Below are 4,657 nucleotides of genomic sequence, written 5' to 3' on the forward strand. Positions count from 1 at the left end.
AGCATCTGGAAATAAACGATTAATTTCTATCAATAAACCTGCTAAAGCACCAAACCATAGAGTACTTAGCACGGGAACTTTTTCATCTGAGCTCATATTGATCGTTCAATTGAGGTCGCAACAAAAAAGATCAATTCCGACTTTCTGCCTCAGACCCAGCCTCGGTTTGCGCCTAACCTTAGAGGCCTCTATGGTCGAACGCCCCAGACTCGGTAATTCAGGTTTTAGCTGTATTTTGGCTCCACAAGTTGCATACTACCTCAGATCGCGGTGACTCAAAAAGCAAAATTGCTTGTCTCGGCGAGACGCACAACTTTAGTATCTTTCATTTTTTATTTTGAGGCCATCTTCAAATTTTCACTTTTTAAGGCAAAAACGCCTGTCAACACATGCCCCCCTGTTTTTCGGCAAAACTTGTATGCTGAAAAATAACTTGCACTATACACTACTGCAGAAAGGCTTATAGCCGCCAGGTGTTCGGTGACAGCCAAAAATTATGCGTGTCGCTAGTAAATATTCTAGTGACAGGCACGCATAAGCCTGTCATTAGTACAGAACAACAGTGACTAGCTCACAAAATAGGCTGTCACTAGTATTTTTTTAAGAAACGGTCCAGAAGAGCAAATACGTTAGTGACGGGCTTCTATAATTGACTGCCACTGCGCGGCCTTTGTTTTGTCGCACGCCTTTTCCTGAGCCGGCCCACGCACGCGCCTCGTAGGACATGGGCAGAAGAAAATCACGGGTCAGTTGAAACAAAAAAGATCACAGAGCAGTAGATCGAGCCGCCGCCCTACTCCTCCGAATCCCCAACCGTCGCCGCCCTGCTCCTCCAACGCCGCCGCCTCTCATCGCGGCGCTGGCCGCCAGCCTCTCCGCGGCCGCCCCTCCAAAGCCACGCTGGCCGCCCTAGCTGCTTAAAACTGACGACCCAATTCCTCTTTCACTTCACTTCCGCCCTCCACCCTCCGAGGTCGTGCTACTCCATCGCCCGGCGCTGCACCAATTCTAGCGCCCGGCGCCGCCGCCGGCCGGACGCCGACATCAACTCAATCGTCTGGTGCCGCCAGCAGCAACTCCATCGCCTGGTTCGCCGGGACTGAAGTAGACACCATCTACATCCCCCGACGCTGGCCCCAACTCCATCCTTAATGCAGGCATGAACTCCATCTCTAGGTTATCTGATCTCTTCCCGTGCCTTAGTTTTTGAGGAATTACTACTTCAGATCCACCATTGTTTGCATCGTTTTCTGAAGTGCCCAAGTCAATAAGCTTAGTATCTCTGGTACTAATATGTACCGAACTGAATGCAGTTAAGGGATGTGATTTGTGGTTCCAAGATAGGCACATGGAGCTACTCCTTGCATTCCTTCTACCTGCAGGCTGCAGCGATGGAGCTACTGGCATTGTGATGGAGCTTGTACAAGAAATTAAAGAAGCTCTGGATTAGTGTAGGCAGTTAATCTTCTCAATCAGTACATACCTACCCTTTACATGTTGACAGCTTGTATTAAACCACTAATTTAACCAAATCACCATGTTATAAAAGTGAATGCATGTTTAGTATTTCCTTTTGTGATGACTGTGTATACTTTTAGTTGAATGTATAATTAGTTCTAACTTTAGCATGAGTTCTAAAAAATATGACAAATGATACTTCTCTTCTACTGTTGATAAGACACAATTGAAAAGAATAAGAAATTAAAAAATCCATATGGAATTATTAATTATAATTATACTGGGTAATGTTATAAGATATATGAGGTCCTATACAAAATACCTGCTTGTGTAATAGCTAAACTGAATCGAAGAGAAGTCATCTCTGTTTGAAATGATTGACATGTTTATAATTTCCAGCAGAGTAAGAATCAGCCAGCGTGCTAACACTCTTAATAGTGATTGTTGACTTGTACTGAACAGACTCGCCTCAGACAGGGAAGGGCTGAGCACTGGCAGCAGCTGCTTCACAACAGCAATTTGCTCTCGCCACTTTTATATTTTGGTAGTATTCCTCTATTCTTTTAATATTAGCAGTGATTTTTTTCAAAGTATGGGAGGCTGAATTATCAACCACTTGTGAACTAACTTAAATCAAACGTGATGCAGCAAGCGCCTCAACAGAGGTCGTCTCCAAATCTGGGGTTTTCTATGGCGATGATGACTTGCCGGATGTTCATGATTCACGCACAAAGACGGCTGCAACCCAATTGATCAAGCATGCATGATCACCGGATGATGTATGGGTCATTATTATTTGCACTGTGCAACAATTCTAGACACCTGTAGAACTTTGCATTTCAGCATACTCAAAATGGAAGTATTAGCTGTATCAGCAATGGAGGAATCCACTGGTAACTATCACACCCCAAGCCCTTTGTTCACTTCTTGCTCTTCATTATAATCTGCGCATATCAGTGAATATAATTATGAGTATGGGGTATACTCAGCAAGAATAAAATAGATGAGATGACATTATGAAACATCCGATATTTAAAGTTATGTTTACAATCGGAACCTAGTTATAGAAAACAAACAAAGGCATATGCAGCATATGTGACCACCAAGTAGATTAAACAAGAGCAATTCAGACCATTAAGAAAAATGATACTCCATCCTGGCACAATAGGCTGAACCAATTGATCGATTGTCCAGAGTCCATTGCCGAAGCATGCAGTTTTATCTAAGCACTTTTGACACGTTTGTTTCAACAATGGTAATGGTAATGGAAACGTAATAAATTTACACTGGTAATGTAAAGTTGTAAACGGAATGGGGAAATAGTGAAATCTGTTTGGTTACTACTGTACTAGGGTAATGCTGGCAGTGGAGTATCAGCTGCTAGCTGGAAGCGCCGTGTCCAAGCACCAGGGGATGGATATTGGAACTCCTGCTGCTCAACGGCGGCGGAGGCAGCGCTGGCAATAGCGACAGCTAGCGGACCGCTCGCTGCGGCGGCGGGCGGCGGCCGTGGCGGCGTAGCGGAAGGCGGTGCGACACCAGCAGGCAGTCACGGTGGCGGCCGCGGCCATGACAGCGGGCGGTGGCTTGGCGGCCCCGGCGGTGACAGCGAAAACAGTACTATTTATGGAACCTGTTAGCACTGCTATGTAGCTACGTTACAAAACTACGAACCAAACATGTCCCTAATCTGACATGCTAGGAGTTGCCGCTCGCATTTGGCATTGCCGCATTATGAAAATACAGCCATGTTCCATATATAAAACAACCCAGATGTTTTATTGTGTGATCTGGAACAAAAATGTACTATGGAAATCTTTGTCTTTATTCCCAAATTTCCATGCTGTCATGTCATTGACTCCAATATGTATTTCTGACAACTAACTAAAATGAAAAGTTGCTTAAATGCAAGCTGTAGTAAATAATTCTGATGTAAATTTATAGAGTAATATGTTGACAGTTTGTAATTTTGTTTTGCCTGCTCTTTGGTATAGTGTGCTTTGGTTCAACCCATGCAATGTACATAAATATATGGGGTGAACATCAGCTGCATTGGTTTTGAGTACTACAACACTACAACTAACGTTTTGTTTGTTGTGGGTTTTCTCGGTTTATTTTTGGTGATCTGTTTGCAACTCCGATAAACTGCTGGTTTATATCTTTGTCTTGCCTTTGAGAAATATTGATTTCAAATATGACTGCTCTCCTTTTTTGTTTTCCAGGAAGGTAATGATGGGACCGATAGTGCTCAAGTTGGAGGTGATATATTCAGTAGAAGATGTCGAAGAGTTGGGATGTTGGTGTCTTTTGGCTGGTGTTTGGTTTCTTTGGGGTCGCCTGTAGTTGCCGTAGAGTTCTTTCCGCTTAGTTTTAAATTGTGTGTAACTGATCTTATGTTTCCTATCATACACTTTGTAATGTGCTTTTCTTGCATTTAGTATGGGACTGCGCCTATGAAATGCTATATTGTATCTTCTACCTGCTTGTTATTGAATATTCGTTGAAAATGTAATTAATTTTTTTTATTATCGAAATTGATACCAGTGACATGCACGATAATGGACTAGTCACTAGAGAACCCAACATGGCTGCGGCTTTTCATCATGTCAGTGACATGCATTTTTTCCGCCTGTCACTAGTTCGCCTAATAGTGACAGGCATTCTTCCCATCACTAGTGACAGGCAGTACCAGTGACTGCACATTATGACAGGCAATATGCCTGTCATTGATGAGCAAAATGTGCCTGTCACTAGTAAAGATTTCTGCAGTAGTGATATTTTGTCTAAGGACGATGTTAACACTCCATCGGCCATTGATTCTTAGGGCGATAATTCTGTATCGGCCATATATGCTAAGGGCGATAATTATATATCGGTCATGTATGCTAAGGGCGATAATTATATATCGGCCACATGCGTGTTCATGCTTCTTGCCACACACTCGGGTAGAAATTTTTCAGATATCTTCCATTGAGAGCTCGAGGTAATAAATTTCCTTCCATAGATTCCACCAAGTATGAGTTTTCAGGAACTACCCTCACGACCTTAAAAGGACCTTCCCAGCTAGGAGACCATTTGCCAAATTTCCTATCCTTCGAACCAACTGGTAGGATTACTTTCCACACTAAGTCGCCAACTTGGAAGCTCTTCAACTTCACCTTTTTGTTATAAGCTCTTGCTACTCGCAATTTATCCTTGT

General features: G+C 43.1%; 1 long non-coding RNA gene across 4 annotated transcripts; it reads left to right on the forward strand.

Annotated features, from left to right (window-relative positions):
- Positions 1-734: 734 nt before the first annotated feature.
- Positions 735-3,992, forward strand: LOC127335736 (uncharacterized). 4 transcript variants are annotated; one of them, XR_007872987.1, is made up of 4 exons: positions 735-1,451; positions 1,921-2,002; positions 2,107-2,351; positions 3,681-3,992. It is a non-coding gene; the product is annotated as an uncharacterized lncRNA (long non-coding RNA). The 4 variants fall into 4 exon arrangements; XR_007872986.1 differs by having other exon boundaries at positions 735-1,176; positions 1,314-2,002; XR_011752564.1 differs by having other exon boundaries at positions 735-1,157; positions 1,314-2,002.
- The last annotated feature ends 665 nt before the right edge of the window (positions 3,993-4,657 follow it).

This window comes from Lolium perenne, chromosome 2 (genome assembly GCF_019359855.2).
Source record: "Lolium perenne isolate Kyuss_39 chromosome 2, Kyuss_2.0, whole genome shotgun sequence".
In the NCBI taxonomy this organism is placed as follows: domain Eukaryota; kingdom Viridiplantae; phylum Streptophyta; class Magnoliopsida; order Poales; family Poaceae; genus Lolium; species Lolium perenne.